The sequence below is a fragment of the Dermacentor andersoni genome, chromosome 10 (genome assembly GCF_023375885.2).
Source record: "Dermacentor andersoni chromosome 10, qqDerAnde1_hic_scaffold, whole genome shotgun sequence".
Lineage (NCBI taxonomy): Eukaryota > Metazoa > Arthropoda > Arachnida > Ixodida > Ixodidae > Dermacentor > Dermacentor andersoni.
In genome coordinates, this window is record NC_092823.1 from 6,718,606 (window position 1) to 6,741,947 (window position 23,342).

Genomic DNA, 23,342 nt, shown 5'->3' on the forward strand with positions numbered 1-23,342 from the left:
GGCCCTTTCTGTATTCAATGCAGTAAATGCTCAAACTCGCACTTTCACATGACAAGCGTGGGCCGCACTCTCGGCTGTGAAATGCATAAAACAACAAATGTTAGCAAGGCTGTTGTGTACACAGCTTGTCTAAGCCTGACAAAAGCCCTCATGATTCACCGAAAGCATAAGAAGCCGGCCTTGTATGAGCTCAGTTTGGCACAAGTTATGTGCCACAATTTTGGCACAATTTACGTGAGACAAACGGTATATTGACACGTGTACTTATATTTATCGGGCGACCACGTTTCGCCGCCTAACAAATGTTATCGCACAGCGCGGGACGCGCTTGCATGTATCCGAAGTTTCTGGAAAGTTATCGATGCTTCTATCCGCAGTCTGTTGTCGCCGAACTAGTGTTATCTGATTTATTCGCCTGACGCGAATGCTGTAGAACTTCGTGGAAGGCACGCGGGTCCCAACGATTAGTCTGGAACATTCGACGATTCTGTATAAAAGCCGACGCGCTTGACCCGCTGATCAGATTTCCGACGATCGCCGGCCGTGTTCGCCGCTATCGTTGTGCTATAAGTGTAGCCTGTTTTGTGGGCACAGGTTCGCCCAATAAAAGCTAGTTTTGTCTTTCACACTACTGCAACTGTGTTCTTCAACGTCACCACCACGTGACATCTGGTGGAGGTGCTTTTTGTTCATGTACCGGACGCCCCCGACAAGCCGTGATCCAAGCCTGGACCGCAAAAAGGACACCAACGTAGTCCCGGACCATCGAGCAAGCCGCCGTCTTCAACAGCTACCCCCAGAGCACGGACTTCTACCTGAGAAGACCAAGAAGATTGTGTCCAAGACAACTCCAATGGCAGCCCCAACGTCCCCCATCGTGCTGCAGCCCAGGGAACCACCGACGTTCCGCGGTTCCACATTTGAGGACCCGGAAAGCTGGCTGGAAACATATGAGAGGGTCGCTACGTTTAATAGCTGGAACAATGACGACAAACTGCGATATGTCTTCTTCGCATTGGAAGACGCTGCCAGGACGTGGTTCGAGAACCGCGAAGCCACCTTGACGACCTGGGACCTGTTCCGAAGCGGCTTCCTGCAGACATTCGCAAACGTCGTACGCTGAGAACGAGCCCAAGCGCTATTAGAATCCCGGGTGCAGCTACCTAATGAGACAACCGCGATCTTCACGGAGGAAATGAGCCGTCTATTCCGTCACGCTGACCCCGAAATGCCCGAGGAGAAGAAAGTCCGCCTACTCATGCGTGGTGTGAAAGAGGAACTTTTTGCCGAAATGGTAGGAAGCCCAACGAAGACCGTCGACGAGTTTCTTCGCGAGGCCACCAGCATCGAGAAGACACTCGAGATGCGAAACCGGCAATTCGATCGCCGCACGAACTCTACAAACTACGCCGGGGTTCAATCACTGGCTACCGACGATCTACGAGAGACTATCAGAGCGGTAGTACGGGAGGAGCTGCAGAAGTTCTACCCAAGGTCGCAGTCCCAAGTGGATCCAATCGCTGAAATCGTCAAAAAAGAAGTTCAGCGATCGCTTGGAGTGCCTGAGGTGCAACCACGATCACCGCAACCTCAGCCAGAAGCAATGACCTACGCCGCCGTCGCCCGCCGTCAAGGTCCCCCTCCACGACCGCGCCAGGTCCCTGTAACGCCGCAATTCCGTCGACCACCGCCGCCGCCAGCACGCCCACCCGTCGCCCAGCGCAGCTACCCGAGGAAGACAGACGTTTGGCGCGCTCCTGACCACCGCCCGCTCTGCTACCACTGCGGAGAAGCGGGTCACGTGTACCGACGATGCCCATACCGGGAGATGGGACTGCGAGGTTTCGCCGCGAACGCTCCGCGCCCGCAGCAAGGTGAACGCCCTCGCGATATCGCCGACTACCTCGCCGCTACTCAGTGGAGCTCTCGACGACCGTCGCGTTCGCCATCACCAGGCCGCTACCTGTTGCCGCAGCGCCGACCATACACTGGCCCAGCCCGGGGCCGGTCAGCGAGCCCATATCCGGAAAACTAAAAGCAGCAACCGATGGAGGTGCGGTTGCTGTTCGTGGAACTGACGAAGATCCTCCGCCGCCGACGAAGACAACAAAGGAACCATCTCGACGACCTAATGACGACACGCCGCCGTCCCGACGAAGTCAAGACTACACCGACGAAAGACGGCTTGACGACGCGACGTTCCAGCTTCAGTTGAACACGACGCAGCCGTGATCCGACGCCAAGACCCAACTGCAACGCCAGACAAAGAACCACCGACCTCGACGTACTTCTTGACGGCCACGCAGTCACTGCCTCAGTCGACACAGGGGCCGATTACTCCGTAATGAGTGGACACATCGCCGCCCAGTTGAGGAAGGTTAAGACGGCATGGGAGGGCCCTCAAATTCGGACCGCTGGAGGGCACCTCATTACGCCGACTGGGATCTGCACGGCAAGAATTACCGTTCATGACCGGACTTACCCTGCCACCTTCGTTGTCCTCCAACAGTGTTCACGAGACGTCATTCTCGGCATGGACTTCCTGAATCAACATGGCGCAGTCATCGACCTGAAGTCGAAATCGATAACGCTGTCACAAGATCAAGCGATACCACCGGAGAGCTGTCGTAGTCACCACGCCTTGAGTGTGCTCGAAGATCAAGTGAGCATCCCGCCGCGCTCCAGCATTATTATTTCCGTCGGCACTGAAACACCCGCTGACGTAGAAGGCGTCATCGAGGGCGACCAACATCTGCTGCTCGACCGTGAAATCTGCGTCGCAAGAGGGATCGCTCGACTCCACGGAGGGCAAGTGGAAGTTATGCTAACCAACTTCAGCCAAGAGTTCAAGCACATCAACAAGGGCACGCCAATCGCATACATCGAGGAAATTGTGGAAACCAGCAATGCCTTTGTCCTCTCGGATTCAGCCGCATCTACCCCGATGAGCATTGTCCCCGAACCAGACTTCCACGTGAATCCAAGTCTTCCTATGAGTAAGCAGCAACAGATCAGAAGTCTTCTCCGACGATACAAAGACTGCTTTTCGACGTCATCGAGGATTCGACAAACACCAGTTGCAAAGCATCGCATAATAACCGAAGAGAGCGCTCGACCACTCCGCCAGAGCCCTTACCGAGTTTCGACGCGAGAACGTGAAGCTATTAGGCAACAAGTGGACGAAATGCTACGCGACAGCATCATCCAGCCGTCGAAAAGCCCGTGGGCCTCTCCTGTAGTCCTGGTGAAGAAAAAGGACGGAACCCTACGCTTCTGCGTCGATTATCGTCGACTAAACAAGATCACGAAGAAGGATGTGTACCCCCTTCCACGGATAGACGACGCATTGGATCGGCTCTGCAACGCTAAATACTTCTCGTCGATGGACCTCAAGTCTGGCTACTGGCAAATAGAAGTCGACGAGAGAGATCGCGAAAAGACTGCCTTCATCACGCCAGACGGCCTCTACGAGTTCAATGTCAGGCCATTCGGACTGTGCTCGGCGCCTGCAACGTTTCAGCGCGTCATGGACACGGTGTTAGCCGGACTGAAGTGGCAGACGTGCCTTGTTTACCTGGATGACGTCGTTGTCTTCGCCGGAAATTTCGACGATCACCTTAGGCGGCTTGCGACAGTGTTAGAAGCCATCAAGTCATCAGGGCTCACTCTGAAGCCGGAAAGTGCCGCTTCGCTTACGATGAGCTTTTGTTCCTAGGCCACGTGATCAGCAAATCAGGAGTACGCCCCGACCCACAGAAGACAGCTGCCATCGCAAAGTTCCCGCAGCCAACCGACAAGAAGGCAGTGCGCAGATTCCTTGGCATGTGTGCCTACTATAGGCGCTTTGTCAAGGACTTCTCACGCATCGCGGAGCCGCTAACACATCTAACCAAATGTGATGTCGCGTTCAAGTGGGAAACGCCGCAGGCCAAGGCATTTCAAGAACTCAAACGACGCATGCAGTCGCCGCCGGTACTTGCACACTTCGACGAGGACGCCGATACCGAAATCCACACTGACGCCAGTAGCCTAGGCCTCGGTGCCGTCCTAGTCCAGAGGAAAGAAGGACTTGAAAGGGTGATATCGTATGCTAGCCGGTCGCTGTCAAAAGCGGAAAGCAACTATTCTACGACTGGAAAGGAATGCCTCGCCATCATTTGGGCTACAGCTAAATTCCGCCCTTACATCTATGGCAGGCCATTCAAAGTCGTCAGTGACCATCACGCATTGTGTTGGCTAGCTAACTTAAAGGACCCTTCAGGACGGCTGGCGCGGTGGAGCCTCAGACTACAAGAATACGACATCACGGTAATATACAAGTCCGGAAGAAAACACTCCGAGGCCGACTGCTTATCGCGCGCCCCCATCGATCCCTCGCCGTAAGACGACGAGGACGACGACGCCTTCCTTGGGATAATAAGCGCGGAAGACTTCACTAAACAGCAACGAGGAGACCCGGAGCTAAAAGGCCTCGTCGAATATTTGGAAGGGAACACCGACGTTGTGCCTAGGGCATTTAAGCGCGGGTTGTCTTCGTTCACGCTGCAAAACAACCTGCTCGTGAAGAAGAACTTCTCACCAGTCCGCGCCAGCTACCTTCTTGTTGTACCGTCAGCGCTGCGTCCAGAAATACTGCACGCCCTACACGACGATCCAACCGCTGGGCACCTCGGATTCTCCCGGACGCTGTCGAGAATACAGGAAAGGTATTACTGGCCGCGTCTGACTGCCGACGTCGCCCGTTACGTCAAGACATGCCGAGACTGCCAACGACGCAAGACACCACCGACAAGGCCAGCAGGATTACTACAGCCGATCGAACCTCCTCGCCGACCATTCCAGCAGATTAGGATGGATTTGTTGGGGCCGTTTCCGATATCAACATCCGGGAATACGTGCATGGTGTTGGCGACGGACTATCTCACCCGCTTTGCTGAAACTAAAGCTCTACCGAAAGGCAGCGCAGCCGAAGTGGCGAAATTTTTCGTCGAGAACATCCTGCTGCGACATGGTGCCCCAGAAGTCCTCATCACCGACAGAGGAACGGCTTTTACAGCAGAGCTCACCCAAGCCATTCTGCAGTACAGCCAGGCAAGCCACAGGAGGACAACTGCCTACCATGCGCAGACGAATGGTCTCACGGAGCGCCTGAACAAGACCCTCGTCGACATGCTAGCAATGTACGTCGACGTCGAGCACAAGACGTGGGACGCGGTCCTGCCGTACGTAACCTTTGCGTACAGCACGGCGGTGCAAGAAACAACACAGATCACGCCGTTTAAGCTGGTTTACGGTAGGAACCCGACGACGACGCTTGACGCCATGCTGCCGCACGTAACTGACGAAGAGAATGTTGACGTCGCTAGCTATCTCCAGCGCGCCGAAGAAGCCCGACAGCTCGCCCGCCTGCGAATCAAGAGCCAGCAGAGGACCGACAGCCGACACTACAACCTCCGACGACGCTTCGTCGAGTACCAGCCTGGCGACCGTGTTTGGGTCTGGACCCCGATACGCCGACGAGGACTCAGTGAGAAACTACTCCGACGCTACTTCGGACCCTACAAGGTCATCCGACGTATTGGCGCTCTGGACTATGAGGTCGTGCCAGACGGCATTTCGCATTCACAGCGGCGCCGCGCATGATCTGAAGTGGTGCACGTGGTGCGCCTTAAACCCTTTTACGGACGCTGACGAACTTCGTTATTTTTGTTCTTTTCTTTGCTACGAGTGCTTTTGTTTATTAACTTCGTTTGTTTGCAGCATCGGGTCGATGCTTTTTAAGAGGGGGGTATTGAAACATGTACTTATATTTATCGGGCGACCACGTTTCGCCGCCTAACAAATCTTATCGCACAGCGCGGGACGCGCTTGCATGTATCCGAAGTTTCTGGAAAGTTATCGATGCTTCTATCCGCAGTCTGTTGTCGCCGAACTAGTGTTTACTGATTTATTCGCCTGACGCGAATGCTGTAGAACTTTGTGGAAGGCACGCGGGTCCCAACGATTAGTCTGGAACATTCGACGATTCTGTATAAAAGCCGACGCGCTTGACCCGCTGATCAGATTTCCGACGATCGCCGACCATGTTCGCCGCTATCGTTGTGCTATCAGTGTAGCCTGTTTTAAAAAATTATGGGGTTTCACGTGCCAAAACCACTTCCTGATTATGAGGCATGCCGTAGTGGAGGACTCCGGAAATTTCGACCGCCTGGGGTTCTTTAACGTGCACCTAAATCTAAGCACACGGGTGTTTTCGCATTTCGCCCCCATCGGAATGCGGCCGCCGTGGCCGGGATTCGATCCCGCGACCTTGTGCTCAGCAGCCCAACACCATAGCCACTGAGCAACCACGGCGGGTAAGTGTAGCCTGTTTTGTGGGCACAGGTTCGCCCAATAAAAGCTAGTTTTGTCTTTCACAGTACTGCTACTGTGTTGTTCAACGTCACCATCACGTGACAATATACACAAGTACATCCGCTCAGATACTGACCGACCGAGCCAGCAGCCATGCCAAACCCCACAAGGTAGGCAAAAAGAACCTTTGCTTTAAGAAAGTGAAATGCTCATCGAAAATGCGCTCATCCACCCTTTCTTCACATTTATTGAAAACGTTTTTATCTGGTATGACATCTCATACATACAAATCCTGCACCTTGGTTTTGACGAGTGACTCAAATCACCTTCGCTCGCGATGTTTACTCAGTGCGCATCGAACACGCTGCTCAAATCACTGTTTTCGAACCACAATGCCGCCCTTAATTGCTAGGTCCTGCCCGCTCACGCAGCGCGTTCCACAATCATTCTCAGGGAAGCCCAACTAACAACAGGTGATCCGATGTACTTTGTGCGCCTGTCCACGACGAAGACAAGGCTCGCCTGAGGGCTGCTTTGGCATAGGTGATAGCAAAATCAACTCCCGCACCCCTTCCCCCGCGAAAAAAAAATATAAAGGAAAGCGTTGGTGCGCTTGTACGAGTACAGGTGGTAGTCATTTAGGAGCAAATATGCGGTTTTGAAGCGTACAGTTTTTTTTCTGAACACGTGATTGGCTTAGTGCACGATTCTGTTGCTTTGATACTGCGAAGTCATACATTCGCATATTGTTTTATGGAGGCGATGTATATAGCCATCGACATGTCCATCGATATCGCGCGCCATCTTAGGGGGTGGGGGGGGCATGAGCACGCAACGCGCGATATGGCAGTTGTCGGCAACGGGGACTCATTTCTCTCCCACGATTCTGCAAGATAAGCTCTGACGACAGTCCGCATGACAAGCCCTGGCAAATTTTCGTTCGTCCATGCTTCGAATTGCCGGACGCAGCCGGCGAGTGATGGACACAAGCGGAGGCGGGCTTATGACGACGCTGAGTGCTTGATCGATGACAACGCCACTGGAAGGAAAGCCCGTAATTTGGCGCTGGCAGCGGGTAGACCGATCTATGCACCTACATTCAGAAAACATATGTTGTGCAGTGGGGTCGTGTATTGACCATCGCCGCCGCGATCTTCTTGTGCTGCCTGACGCCGATCGCTTTCATGCGCGCCGAACGCTGGCCAATGAGGATACTTTCTCAGCCGAAGTTTGAAGAGCACACCTGGCATCAAGCTAGAAAGCGTTACTGGGTCACCCTTGCCAGCATCTCCCAATCGGATCTTATAGTCAACGGGAACGCGTCATGCTGTCGCTGGAGTCAAGTGCAATGGAGCGCTCCCTTTCAACCTTTGTGAAGATATTCAGAGCATGTGGCATCATTATTCGCATGCCGGTATCCCGCAAAACTGGGAGTGTGTCTCGTGTCCGAACCCGCATTGTCTGCGCATCTCTCTTGGCAGTTGTGTGGACGCTGGTTTTTTCGTGTCCAAAGATAATCATCCAACTGCTTCCCCTGCAACACGGAGAGCCGCTTGCTCACAGCTTCAAGACCATGAAGTCATTTCACCGCGAAGTCACCCACTGGTCACTGGTCACTCGAGCATTCATCGCGCTCGTCTCTACCGCCTGGCACTCGAGGTCACTGCTGTCGTTCGTAGAAAACGGGAAGCGATACGAAGCTCGCTACAGCGGGCGTCTTGGCAAGAAACGGAGACTGTCACTGACGAACATCACCGTGCTGGTGGCGACGCTCGCATTCGCCGGATTCAACGTCTACTCGTGCGGCGAGGAAATCGTCGCACTTGGGCAGCGTTGCGGCGACGCAAACTTCGCCGTCGGCTGTACGCTGCTGCTGTCTCAAACGGTGTCAACGTTGCTCGTGTGCCTCGTCATTTTCCTGCATGAGCGGATGCTGCGAGCCGCCATGGTCGTCTTCACTGATTACGCAGACGTCGAGGTGCGTGCAGCACACGGCGTCGTTGGACACATGGATGCTAGGTACGCACGCACCTTTTCGATTATATGGAGGTCCCAGACATTGGCACGTGCAACGGAGGATTGGCCAAAGAGCCGACTGTAGAAAAATGAGGCGGGGATGAATATTAATAACAGTAAGAATAAGCATAGTCTAGAAATTATTATTATTATTATTATTGGTATTATTATTATTATTATTATTATTTAATGACAATCTAACCAAGGCAAATCGGCATCTGTTCTGGCTTGCCCGGGCCGCAGGCAAGCAACACAAGTACAAGTTCGTTTGGGTGAGAGCAGGCAAAATCTTCGCTAAGAAGGACGAAGTCTCCACTCATTCGCATTACCAATGAAATGGATGTTGAAAAAATCCAATGAATATGTGTCCGTCTGTCTTGCTTGATTTTCCGTGCTTTCGAGCTTTTAAAGGGACACTAAAGGTTACCAGAAAGTCAAGTTAAAGTGATAAAGCAATGCTCTAGACTGTCTAAGGCGTCAATATTATCGCGAACAGAGCTTTAGTAACCGAGAAATTTAGGTAAATGCATGACACGATTTGAGACCCCCCAGCGACATTCCGGTACTAGCCCGATGAAGAAAGCACTCCTCATCACAATTTATGTCACTAGTACCCAACTGCTCGTATTAAAAAGATCATTTCATTAGATTATAAGACGGAAGAAAATGCTACTTGCCTACTTCTATTCGATTCTAATAAAAAATTACATTTTGACGTTACCCTTGAGTAGTACGGGTGATCGAAAGGTTTCGTTTTCGCTCGACTCTGCGCGCCCGACTTTGCGCCGCGTGCGCTTTGGAGTTTCAGTTGTTTCTTTATCGCGTCGTGCTGCGGTGGTCCTGCTGGCTCGCGAAACTTGCATTTGTAACAAGCAGCGAGAATGCCACGTCCATGTGATGTAGTGGGATGCGCGAACGGTCCGCGGAACTTCGCCAAGGGCAAATGCAGCGGCGAATCCAACGTTTCTTATCACTGTGTCCCAACGAGTGAACCTCTCCGTTCGAAATGGTTAAGTGCCGTACCTCTGCCACAGCGAGCTGGCAAAGAGCCGAAGAATCGCATAGTGTGCTCGCTGCACTTTCGTACAGGGGATTACGAGTTCAACGCCGACTTACTGAAGTCGCGTGGAGTGCCTTTCAAATCAGGCCGCCAGCGTAGTAGTACGCAACGACGCCGGCAGCGCGAGCGCTCAGCAGCAGGTCACGTTCATCAGTGCTTAAATCGCCGAAATCGAGCCCAACATCGCGAGCCAATGTGTCGTTGTCAGGGTCGTCCATTGCAACGTGCGTCGAAGTTGCCGTCATAAAATAAAGAACAAGCTTATCGTCGCGCGCTTTCCCTCCCGCTAGCCACCATAGTAACGCTTTCGCGCTGCTGTCGGCTCTGTCTTGGCTCTGTTTCTGGCCGCGCGTTTGCGTTTCGCGCAGAAAAGCCGTAGCGCCGTCTGCGGGAGCCGTTTTACTCACTGACGGCGCAACGTTATTGTGAGACCATGATGTCAATACTCCTCGATCGGAGGGCGGGTGATTTCAACTGCGCTAGAGGTACGCGGACACTTCAGAACGCATTTTCTATTAAAATAAGTCTCTTCTTCGCACGAAACAAGCGTTTCGAGGTTTCTGGGATGGTATTTTAACAGTCCACGTTGACTTAATATTAACCTTTAGTGTCCCTTTAAGGACAGCTTCGGTCCGAATTCCGAATCAGACCTTACTTTGGTCAATATAAATATTCGCAGTCTACGTAAATACTGGGATGAGTTGAAACATATTGCAGAAGATGCAACAAATTTTGTAGATGTATTTGTGCTAACCGAAATAAATATTCCCGAATCAAGCACACAGTTCTTTGCGATAAAAGGTTACAGTGCAAAATTTATCACTCGTTCACACCGTCGAGGAGGTGGAATTGCAGTTTTTGTGAATGAAAAGTACACAGTATCATGCATTGATGTAGATCTGGCTCATGCGGAATGCCTGTGTTTAAATGTAAGCTTTCTTCAGACCACTTGTGGTATAGTGTCTCCCCCTGCCAGATCTCCGTGTTATCATACATTTATGTTTCGTAGTAGTCTAGCTAGATGGCGCACCCCCCTTCGGTCATGTGACGAGCTTGGACCAATCAGGAGGTGTCATCTGGCGTGTGAAGTCCTTTTTGGTAATACACGGCCGCGAGCCGGCTCAGTCCTTGTCCGGTTTTAAGCAAGACATCATGCTTCAGCTTAAACATCAAGTTCTGGACCACATACCCAAGAATGGTACCCGGGCTGTCCTGGGCCTTGATCTTACAAAGACCTTTGACAACGTAGCGCATCAGGCTATACTAGAAAATCTGCAGTACCTAGGTGTGGGCCAGAGGACCTACAACTACATCAAAGATTTCCGCAACCACCGCACAGCGGAACTAAGAATAGGGGAACTACAATCGGACAAGATCCCTCTTGGAAGTCGTGGCACACCGCAGGGATCAATCTTATCGCCCTTCCTCTTTAATTTAGCGATGATCCGATTACCGGAACAACTTAATCAGATTCCAGATCTACACTACAGTCTGTATGCCGACGACATCACCCTGTGGGTGGTTAAAGGTAGCGATGGACATATAGAAACCACGCTGCAACAAGCTGTAGACACGGTTGAAAAGTACGTTACCGACAAAGGCCTCGCCTGCTCACAGCAAAAATCAGAACTTTTCCTACTCAGAGCCCCTACAAACCGCAAATCCGACATTGCACCATCCCCAGAAATCACTGTGCGAGCCGGAGGAGGCGCGATCCCGGTGGTGACCACCATCCGTGTACTAGGCCTCTTCATGCAAGCTCACGGGCGCAACGGCAACACAATTCATAAACTGGAAGCATGCGTTCAGCAGACGATGCGACTCATTTCAAGAATTGCCAACCGACACTCTGGCATGACAGAAACCAACCTCATAAGGTTGGTACAAGCCTTCGTTCTCAGCCGCATCACCTACATCACCCCGTACCTCTGCCTCAAAGCGGCTGAGAGAGAGAAAATAGAGGGAATTATCCGGAGGGCCTATAAACAGGCTCTTGGGTTACCTATAAGAACGGCCAACGCTAAATTGCTAGCCCTAGGTGTGCACAACACCCTCGATGAACTTGTAGAAGCGCACCTTATATCTCAATACGAAAGGCTAGCTCAGAGTGCCGCCGGGCGAAACATCCTCCAGAATCTCGGCATGAACTACGAGTCGATGCAAAGCAGTAAAGTAGACATTCCTCACGATCAGAGGCGCCATCTCAAAATTAATCCACTCCCTAAAAACATGCACCCCGAATTCCACAAGGAAAGGAGGGCCGAGCGGTCCAAAGCTTTACATCAGAAATTCCACGCCTTCAAAGACGTAGTCTATGTCGACGCAGCAGAATACATAGAACGCAACTGTATGTCCCTTGTGGTGGTGGACTCCTCCGGTCAAATACGCGCTGGTGGTTCAATTCGCACCAGAAGCTCCGAAACAGCGGAAGAGGCGGCTATCGCTTTGGCAATAGCCTCCACACATTGTCATTACATTATTAGCGATTCCAGAGCAGCAGTACGCAATTTTGCGAAAGGTCGGGTCTCGGCTCCCATAAAACACATAATAGACACCAATCAACACCCACGACCAATCCAGATCATTTGGGCACCAGCACACTCCTCCCTACCCGGCAACGATGCCGCCCACACCGCCGCTCGAGGACTTGCCAACCGAGCACCCGGACGACTCACGCTAGGATCAGAGAGGGATCGCATGGTCAGTTACCAGGAAATAACTCAGCACTACAGGTTAGCCAGGGCAGTGTACCCGCCAGCACACAAATCGCTTAACAAGCGACAAGAAGTAGCTTGGAGACGACTGCAGACGAACACTTACCCCAACCCCGTAGCCTATCACTACTACTACCTGGACCAATACCCTAATACATGTAAGCATTGTAAGCAAAAAGCGGATCTATTCCATATTATGTGGTCGTGCCCAGCAGAAAATCACACAAATCACGGAATAAGTAATACTGAGCAGTGGGAGGCCGTGTTGCTCAGCTCCGACCCTGACCTGCAGGCCAAGGTCATCGAGAGAGCTGAAGAAGCCGCCCGGGCCCAGGGGCTTGTGGCTGCCTAACAACAGGGTCATCCGTCAATACCTTGTTTTCAAATAAAGTCTTTACTCACTCACTCACTCATCAGAAGTTGGCTCCGCGTCTCCCTCTCTGCGCCGGGCGCTCGCCGCGCGTTTGCTGGGCGCGGGCCCCTGCTTGCCTGCCGCTGCCGACACAACATCTTATGGCGACGAAGATGGGATTCCCGCTGCGGTTCCGACCGAAGCCGCGGGAAACCAACGAGCTTCGTAAGTGAAGCGACCCTTCCTGTGTCTGCACGGCAAGCAAACGCCGCCGACGCACTTGGCGTCGCGAGGCTTCCGAGCCTATAGGCCTTCTCGACGCCTTTTTCATTGCCCCATTCCTGCTGCGAGCTCCGGCTTGTCTCCTGCACTGTCTCCTGCACGCTACCGGGCATGGCTTCTTTTACGGCGAACCTTCCCGTTTTCCTTGAATTGCCCGGGCCACCGTTAATTCCATGGTATCGACGGAAAAAAATTTTTCAGGGCCACCTCGAAGCGGCCGGCGGTGGCGACTGGACGGACGCGCGACGAGCGTCCGCGCTCGTCAGCGCTCTCGGGCGTGAGGGACAACGAAAGTACTTTGCAGACGAGGAGCAGGAAGCAGCAAGGCAGTTAACCGGCGCAGCGTCACCGTCAAGCGAAGCAGCAAGGCAGTCGACCGGTGCAGCGTCAACGTCAAGCGATACGGTCCCGCCAGCGTCAGAGTTCCACAAACTCTTGCAGCGGCTTGACCGGCTGTTCGCCGCGTCAAAAAATGTTCTGGCGGAGAGGCACAAATTCACTAGTGGAAGCCAGTTCGAGGGAGAAGGATTCCTGGAATTCGTGACCGCACTGAAGGAGAAGGTGGTACAGTGCAACTTCGGCATAACCTACAATGAGCGCGTCCGAGACCAAATAATAGATGGGGTAGCGAACGCCAGCGTTCGCGAAAAGTTATCTCATGGCGAAACCCTGTCTCTGCAGAAGAAATTGGATGGTCTTTAGAAGCCTTGCATCGAGCGAACCGCGCGTTTGGGTCCGAAAATGTACGACGAATCGAGGCATCTCAACTTGGCGTTCCGTCGACGGGCCAAGATGAGAGACTTCTTCCAGGAAGCTGCCAAGATGGCCAACTTAGTCTGGCAGGCCATGGAGATGACCGACTTCTTCCGAGAAGCCGCCAAGATGACCGACTTCTTCCGAGAGGCCGCCAAGAGGGCCGACTTCTTCCGAGAGGCCGCCAAGAGGGCCAACTTCTCCCGAGAGGCCGCCAAGAGGACCGACTTCTTCCGAGAGGCCGCCAAGAGGGTCGACTTCTTCCGAGAGGCCGCCAAGAGGGCCGACTTCTTCCGAGAGGCCGCCAAGAGGGCCGACTTCCGAGAAGCCGCGAAGAGGGCCGACTTCTTCCGAGAAGCCGCCAAGAGGGCCGAGTTCTTCCGAGAAGCCGCCAAGAGGGCCGATTTCTTCCGAGAAGCCGCCAAGACGGCCGACTTTTTCCAAGAAACCGCCAAGATGGTCGACATTTCGCACATGGCTCCTCCGGGAACCGTGGTGCATGCGATCGGTGTGGCAGCAGGAACTGACGGCCTCGCAAACCACTCAGCAGCGTCAGTACAACGCCCGCCACCGTGACGTACAGTTTTCGCCTGGTGCGCTCGTGCTCATGTGGTCGCCCTCTCGTCACGTCTGACTTTCAGAAAAGCTCCTTTCGCGATACACAGGGCCCTACCGCGTGCTGCGCCAGGTGACGCTTGTGACGTACGAAATTGCTCCTGTGTGCTCAAGCTCATCCTCTACTCTGGCATCTAGTGATGTCGTGCACGTCAGTCGGCTGAAGGCCTACTACACTGCTTCCGAGACCGGCCTTTAGTCGCTCCGGGACGGCGCTTTTGCCACCGGGGGCAGTGCTACGGAACAGTGTTTACAATGACGAAGAGGCGAGTAGTGAGAAGACGACGACGGCGATTAGAGGCTAGCGCGGGCTGTTGCCTCTTGGCCAAGTGCGGCGTATTACGTTGTAAATATACTTGTATATAGCTTTTCGTCTGCGTCTTCCTACGTAACAATATTGTTACGTTGCAGAAGTCACACATAATGATGTATTTACAATATTTACAAGAGAGACAGCGATGCATAAGGAAGATGGCTGTCGAGACCGATTCCACCTCGACACGCGAAATCGTCTTCTTCTTACTGGTGCCACTTTTGGTTGAGCCCTAATATCACCTCCGCCTGTAAAGGCGCTGTCTTGGTGCTAACTATAGGGGTAGTGAACTCGTGGTAAAGTTAGGCTTCAGCAGGGACAAATGCCCAACGTCCGTAAGTCATGCCACTGCGAGTCCAGCGGAGCGATCCCGCAGCTGACATCGCCAAGCTGACCCAATGACGCAATATCGTCTCGGTCCCTGTACAGCGTGGTAGCAGCTTTTCAGACAAGCCGAAGCGGAGACATGGCGTCCATAGGAGGACATCGGAGCCAGGAGGAAATCGAACGTCCCGATGTCGGCTGTCGTACCGGATCTTCTGTGCGGCCTGAGACTCAATGAGCCGGGAGCCGGCAGTATGGCGTGCCGTGCGAGTTCGGGCGCAGATGTTATGAGCGTGTTCAGTGGGAGTGGTCGTCGAAGAAGGAAGCAGTGTGTCAAAGGGCAAAGAAGTGTGGCGACAGAAATGAAGTTAAAAGGCTGAGAAGCCAGCGGCGTCGTGACGGGACGAATTATAGACGAAGGTCTCGAAGGGTAACGTACTGACCCAATCACTGGAGTCATCGGAAACGTACATAGACACCATTTCTGTCAAGTGTGATTGAGCCGGCCTGTCACTCCGTTTGTCTGTGGGTGGCAGGCTCTGGAAAGCTTGTGCTCGGCAGAACAGGAGCGAAGTAGGTCTTCAACTAGTCGGGACAAGAAGGTGCGACCGCGATCAGTGAGGAGCTGCCGGGGTGCGCGAGGGCGGATGATGCCGTCAGGTAAAAGGAAACATGTCACATCCTTTGCACAGCTTGTGCGCAAAGCTCGCGTAATCGCGTACCGGATCGTGTAATCATTCGCGACAACGACCCACTTATTGCTAGATTTCGACGTCGGAAAAGGGCCGAGGAGATTGAGATCGACGATAAACAATGGTTCGGAGAGCACATCGACGGGGTGAAGGCGTCCAGCGGGCAGCACAGCAGGTTTTTTTGCGGCGCTGACAGAGCGTACAGACTGCAACGTAGGGGTGCACAGAGCGGTACAGGCCTGGCCAGTAGAAGTGGCACCAAGCGCGGTCGTAAGTACGTGAAACGCCGAGGTGATCTGTAGTAGAGGCATCGTGCAAATGGTCAAGAACTGACGTCCGGAGATGGCGTGGTACAACGAGTAAAAATTTTTGTCCTCCAGGGCGTAAGCTCCCACGGTAGTGAACGTCGTCGCGGAGCATGAACATGCGCAGCATGGGCTCTGATTGTCCAGAATTGAGACTATCAATGAGAACACGTAAGTAGTCATCACGCCGTTGTTCAGTGCGGATGTAGTGCAGATCAGAAATGACCAGGCCGCAAGACTTGGTGTCATGCACAACATATTCAGGGCGGTCGACAGGATGGCGGGAGAGGCAGATTTCGTCCTTGTGCAAACAACCTAACTTGTAAAAAACAGCAAATGAATATTCCTGCAGCCGTAGCGCCCATCTACGCAATCGTCCAGTGGTATATTTTATTTATTTATTTATTTATTTTACCCTCAGGGCCGAAGCATTACAGAGGGGAGTGGCAAAAAAACAAACATTTCTGTTAAAAGATACTTATATATAGAGATATATGATGTGCCAATAAAAATACAATACTCTAATTAACAAATCAAATCAATACAAATCACCAAACTATAAAACAATGTAATATGACTAGATACAGGTAAGCACAAGCGAACAAGAAGAAACAACGAAAAAATAACGTGAGGTAAGGAACTAATTAGTTACTGTTAGTTAAAGCATTCTCGAAACGTTGATGGTATGTAATTTCTGCAGCACTGGTAGGAATATGGTTCCAATCCTCACGAGTCCTGGGAAGGAATGAATACTGAAAAGTAGAAGTCCTACAAAAAGGAACGGCTACTTTATGTCGGTGGTCAATGCGTGATGATACGTACTGGGGAGGAAAGATGAAATCATCGTGCAGTGAACGATGGTGAAATATGAGGTGAAAAAGACACAAGCGATGAATCTTACGGCGAGATGCTAGTGATGGTAGTTCAAGGCTCGATTTCATATTAGTCACACTTGCGGTCCGAGCATAATTAGACATAATAAACCGTGCAGAGTTATTTTGAACCATTTCGAGTGAGTAGATTAGATTCTCATGGAAAGGGTCCCAAACAGAGGCGGCGTATTTCACCTTCGAACGAAATAGTGTTTTATAAAAGTTTAAGAGCCTGAGGAGCACGTGAGAAATTCCGGCGAAGATATGCGTGTTTTGTTGGCGCTGGCGATTATGGATCCAATGTAATCATCCCAGGTTAGTTTTGAGGATATAGTGACGCCAAGATATCTATATGACGATACTACTTCCAAAGGAACTTTATCAAGATGATATCAAACATTTGCATTGGCAGATCTAGTTACACGCATGACTTAGCATTTTTTAGTGTTTAATATCATGCACCAAGTCTTATGCCAATCGGACACAGCATCAAGATCAGGCTTTAGAATAGTAGTATCGTTAGGACTAGTTATTTCTCGAAATATTACGCAGTCATCTGCAAACAAGTTGATATGAGAAGAGACGCAGGAAGGGAAGTCGTTAATGTAGACTAGAAAGAGGAGAGGGGAAGCGCCGATCCTTGTGGTACCCCTGATGAAACAGGACTCGGAGGAGAGTCAGTGTTGTTAACAGAGACAAACTGGGAACGATTTAGTAAAAGACATTCAAGCCATGCAAGTAGCTTGGAATCCAAATTTAGTAACTGCAACTTATATAAAAGGAGATTATGGCATACTTCATCGAAGGCCTTTGAAAAATCTAAAAATATACAGTCAGCTAAAGAAGAACGATCGAGAATAGCATGAAGACGGTCAGTGAAACATACGATTTGAGTGTCACACGAGAATGTCTTGCGGAAACCATGTTGTGAAGGTGAAAAAAATGAGTTCGATTCAAGAAAAGAAACAAGATTTGAAAATAGAATATGCTCGAAAATTTTACATGTAATACTAGTTAAAGAAATGGGGCAATAATTTAGAGGCGAGTGTTTATTACCAGACTTGTGAAGCGGAACCACCCTCCCGATCTTCCAGTCAGTGGGGAGGGAACTGTTCTCTAGAGACTGTTGAAAATTTTTTAATATAATTGATGAGTAACAGACTGTATGGATAAGAAACCTAAGATTAATGGAATCGTACCCAGGTGAGGAGGAGGCTCTTAATTTTTTTATAGCTTTGACCACGCCATTGTAGTCAATTATAGTGGGAGCCATTACTATAAATTCTAAAGGTTTAACATGAGGAAGCATTGTTTGAGTTGTTGAAAAGAAGTTGCGGACAAAGACTTCATTTAACACATGGGCACACTGCGCATCAGACATAGTATTCCCTGCAGAATCAGCAAGACTGATTGCGCTATCACTTTTAGGAACTTTTTGGGATCGGATGTGAGCATTGAAAGTAACGTGTCATTCAGGAAAGTAACTTTAGCATGCTTTATGGCTGCTATGTACACGGCGGAAACTTGTTCGTAGGCTGCTCAGCGGCCGTCATTTGGGGACTACTGCTGAGCGGTATGTGCGTTCTTTCTTATTCGACAAACGTTTTATGTGGCGCTTGTACCATGGCGCATCAGCATTTGCAATTATTGTACGAGTAGGTATGTATTTATTTGTTAATTCTTGAACCTTAAATAAAGATAAATCCCAGTTTGATTGTACCGTTCGCTCTTCAAAACCATCGAGAAAACCGTCAAGAAAAGTGCCAAGTTCCTGGTTGATTAGTTCGAAATTCGCATTTTTATAATCTTTTATAACTTTCTTTCTGTTTTTGCATTTTGGACGTGACAGGGTAATGCGAAATGATAGAATTGAGTGGTCACTTAAACCGGGCAGGTGAGTGACGTTAGAAACGTATTCAGGGTGTGTTGCTAGTACGAGATCAAGAATGTTTGCTGTTGATTCAGCTATTCTAGTTGGTTTCGTTATCAATTGTGTTAAAAAAAATACGGCGAACATATCCAAAAAGCTCTTGCGATCGAAGAAGGTGGATTCAGCGCAGATGGCTCACAGTCCCACGAAACATTAGGGATGTTAAAATCCCCCATTAAGAAAAGCGGTAACCTCGGGAATTGACACACCGCCGAATTAATGACATTGTGCAGTTCGTTAACGAAAATGGAACTGTGAGAACGGGGGCGGTAACAGGCGCCAATAATAATTTTTTGCTTGGGAAATTCAGCGACAACCCAAACGGTTTTCATCTCACTTTGAATGTGGATGCGGTACAATTGGAGTTCTTTCCAGATGGCGAGCGATACACCTCCGCCTGTCCGCGACTCTCGATCACAGCGATATACAGAAAATTGATTAACTGACGAAAAAAGTTCATGATCCATTACCTCTGGCCGAAGGCAGGTTTCTGTTAATACGAGAATGCGTGCATTGCAAGTATCAATTGAAGAGTTTAAAAGGTCACGCTTATTAGACAGACTTCGAACATTAGTAAAGAGTACAGGGGCCCTATAACGTAAAACTATTCCAATGTGTTTTTATTCCAATCTCCTGACGCCAAATTTGCGTAACCGCCGACGCAAGCATCGGGCGGTGACCCACAGGGTTGTCTCAACAGACCAATCAAACACTTTCCTCGTTTATAGGAGGTCACTTTTGTTTGCTTTAAAACGAATAACATTGCCTACACTGCGCGGCTTGTCTTATCTAATTGGCTGACAAGAGGCGAGGAGCACGCTCAAGTGGAGAGGGATTCGATGGGGCCGAGCCACTGCACTGAAAATCGATATCCGGATGAGGAGGGTGGGGCCGGCGTATGCGATTGGTCCGCTTTCCCTTGCTTAGCTTGAGTTGGCTGGCCGAAAATTGCGGCGGCATGCAGCAGAAGCTTAAAAATTGGCTGAAGGCTTAGCTTGGTTAAGCCTGGAAGATTGCGAAAGCAATACCCTTGGCTGCGCCTTGGTTCGGCTGATGGTGTGGACATGGTTGCCCTTTGTTAAACTTATGACTATACATCATCCGACATAGCGCAAGGCAGCGCGCCGACCACTGCGAGGAGCCGAGCTGTAGCCCCATTTATCCTCCTAGCGTGACGTCACACCAGCGAGCGCCCTCTCTCGTTAGCGCCGCAGCAGCGGCGCGCAAGGCTTCGCCTCCACCATCGATGTCGCGAGCTGGGGCAAAGCCACCTATAATTTTTTCAAGGCCTGCGCGCTCCGTCCGTGACGTCACGTACCTTGCCCGACCCCGCCGTAGTGCGCCTGCTTGCTACCGCCCGTTCGCCTTTGAACCGAAGTGAAATGGGAGCGTCCAAGAATTTCAATGCACGACCAGTATTTAGCGTCAATTTATTTCTCATACCAACATGAAGTTCCATTTAAAGGCCCGCGGTTAAAACCATTATTTAACGGTGTCATGCTGTCATGCAAGCAAGAGAGTGGGCAGCAGTAGCATTAAGGAAAAAAGGTTTATTTTCCAATACTAGAACTGATTAAAAAAACACTGAACAATACCCTGACAGAGTTACTTCAAATGCACACTGAAGAACGAAAAGGGAGTCCTCACAAACACTGTATAGACACACTACAATACACTGACTACAAACAATACAAACAAATCCTTGAACCAAACAACCTGTCTGCAGCTGGTCTGCATTACGAAAGCGTTTTGAGCTTTCTTTGCTGTTTCTTTTTTGACAGTTCAGTGTTTAAGAGGTCTGTCTTCATTTGGACATAATTTTTAAGCAATGTATTCGCTGCTGCCCACAGTATATATTAATAGACATCATCAGGATGATGACCTTGAGAACAGATATCGAATCCTTCATCGTCTATTACTTCTTGTGTCAAACTAATCAGCAATTTCCTTTGATGTCTGGAAGCATGAAACTGCTCAACATTTTCTTGTGTAGTCAATTTCTCAAGAACTAGTTGCATTCGCAGCACGGCATCTATGACTACAGGCCTCGGGAACTTCAAACCACCCCGGGAGAGGTTCTCAATTATTATGTTGCGATCCAGCTCCACTTCTCTTTCCTGTGCAGTAAGGTTTTCTGCACAAGCTGTGCAAGGAATCTTTTTTAGAGCTGCATGTGCACAAAATCCTGCTATGTATGTAATAGCTGGCAAGCTCGACTCCTTGCTTTTAATATCTTCTGTTATTTTTATCTTGTAGCCTTCTATGAGGCGGCTGGCATCTAATGTTTTGCTGCTGGATTTCCACATGTCTCTCATTTCAGGGAAGATAAGCGAGTCTTGCAGCCTTAGCTTCGCTTCTGCCTCATATATTTGCTGTATGGAGACATGATAGTTTGTCCCACAAAGACGACGGTATCTTCCAAACCTTTCTTCGAGGCTGTCAGTTTGGAATTTGCCAAGCAAGACATACTCCAAGCTCGTCAATGCAATAGCGGCAGACCTCAATTAGGGAATAAGTTGTGAGCCTGAGTGCAGCATGCGTATCAGTTGTCAGAGAACCGGTGTCCATTTTCACCTCTTTCCATACATCTAACCAGCTGACAAAAGAACTCAGGAACTGCACTTGCCCACCATACAAGATCGTCACTGGTTCTTGATAGGGACATCTTAGCCGACGGCCTTTCTTAGGCGTTTTTACGTGGATAATGTGCCACCACTTTAGTATCACACTTATAAAGTCTGCCGTTCCTTCAGCATAGGACAGGCCAAGTTTTGCTCCAAGTGACTTCAGGGTTTCAATAACGAATGGATTGAAAACTTTCAGTGCTAGTTTTACGTTCTGTCTTTCTATGTTGGATGGGTGGATAGCTTTGTATGTAAGCCCATAGCCAAACTTTGATAGACTTTCTCTTTCAAATTCATGTATGTCACGGAGTGCCCTAAAAGAAGCTTCATTAATGCGAACTAATGATGATGCACTAGAAAACTCCGGATAGAAAATGCATGTTCCAGGATTTTTCTGATTAAGCCAATTGTTCCTCACACATTTTAATAAATGAACAGGATCCACTACATAAAATAGGGGCCTAGATTTGTCAGCAGGGTGAGGGTAAACAATATCCAACCTGTTAGGGGCTGCCAGGTGTTACGAAGGCAGTTTTCTCACGGCCGATTATACACCGAGATTTGGCAATAGCCTGATCGCAGCTATATCGATAAAAAGTACTTGGCTTCGTGCAAGCAGTCGAAGGTGTCATCAATACGTGGCAAGGGGGTAGACATCCTTGCGTGTGATTTTGTTGAGGTGTCTGTAACCCACACAATAGCGCCAACTGCCGTCCTTCTTCGTGACAAAGACAACAGGGGACGCCCACGGACTGCATGATGGCTCAATAACGCCTATGTCAACATCTTATCGACATCTCGTATCACTTGTCATTCAGCATGTGAAACACGCTACGGCCGGCAGCGTATTGGATTGGCGTCTCCGATGTAAATACGATGGCTGACCACCAATGTCTGGGATGGAGAGCGGCCGTCAAGGTAAAAAATGTAATATGTTTTCAAGAGACGGCAGATGTCAGCAGCTTGTGGCGGAAGAAGGTCAGATGCAATGTAAAACTATCATCTAGTTCAGGCGTAAACGGAATTTATTCGAAATTTTTGAAAAGCAACGATGTGTTTTTATCTGTAATTCTGTCTAAACTATTTACACAACCTTTGCATTCCTCAATGTTACCAAGCGATTGGAAGGTGGACTAGGTGGTTTCGTTATTTAAGTCCAGTGAAGCGCATTCTCTTACTAATTATAGACCAATTTCCTTAACTAGCATTCCATGCAAACTCTTTGAGCATATAATCTATTCCAATTAGGTTACCTTTCTTGAAGATAACTCTTTCTTTACACCACATTAGCATGGATTTCTGAAATTTATTTAATGTGAATCACAGCTCATCTCTTTCACTGATGACCTTTTTTTCTACATCGACTGCATATTCCTTGATTTCTCTAAGGCATTTGATCTTGTTAACCATCAACTAGTTTGTTTGAAGCTTAGCAAATAAACCAACCTTTTAGCATGGATAGGAAACTTTCTTCTTAACAGTTTGTATACGCTAATAACTAATTCTTCTCCTTCTCTTGTTTACTCCGGTGTACCCCAGGGTTCTGTGCTGGAACCACTACTCTTCTTTATCTACATTAATGACTTGCCTGACCAAATTGACTCCTCTATTAAGTTGTTTGCTGATGACAGTGTAATTTATAGAATAATCTCTTCAACCGCTGACTCCGCTCAACTTCAGTCTGACATCAACAATATATCATAGTGATGTAATACCTGGAAAATGCATCTTAACCATGATTAGTGCAAAGCAGGGACAATTTTCTAGAAAACGCCTTGTTTCCACTAGTGCCTTTGATTACCAGATCGAAGGCCCTTCACTAGAATACGCAACATCCTCTAAATACCTAGGAATTTACTTAACCAATACTCTGTCCTGGCATACACATATAAACTTCATTGTGAACAATGCCAATCACATGCTTGGTTATTTAAGGCACAATTTCTCTATGGAACCATCCTGATTAAAACTTTTACTCTATAAATCACTCGTACGCCCACAGCTGGAATATGCATGCTCGGTGTAGGATCCTGGTCTTGAGTGTCTCATTCAAACTTTGGAATCGGTGCAAAATCGCAGCACAATATTGATACTTCACTACTCTCGTCTATCTAGTGTGTCCACCATGAAAGCTAC

The 23,342-nt window shown here is 49.7% G+C and overlaps 1 pseudogene; it reads right to left on the minus strand.

Annotated features, from left to right (window-relative positions):
- Positions 1-20,304: 20,304 nt before the first annotated feature.
- On the minus strand, positions 20,305-20,897 carry LOC126519726 (uncharacterized; annotated as a pseudogene).
- Positions 20,898-23,342: the final 2,445 nt, after the last annotated feature.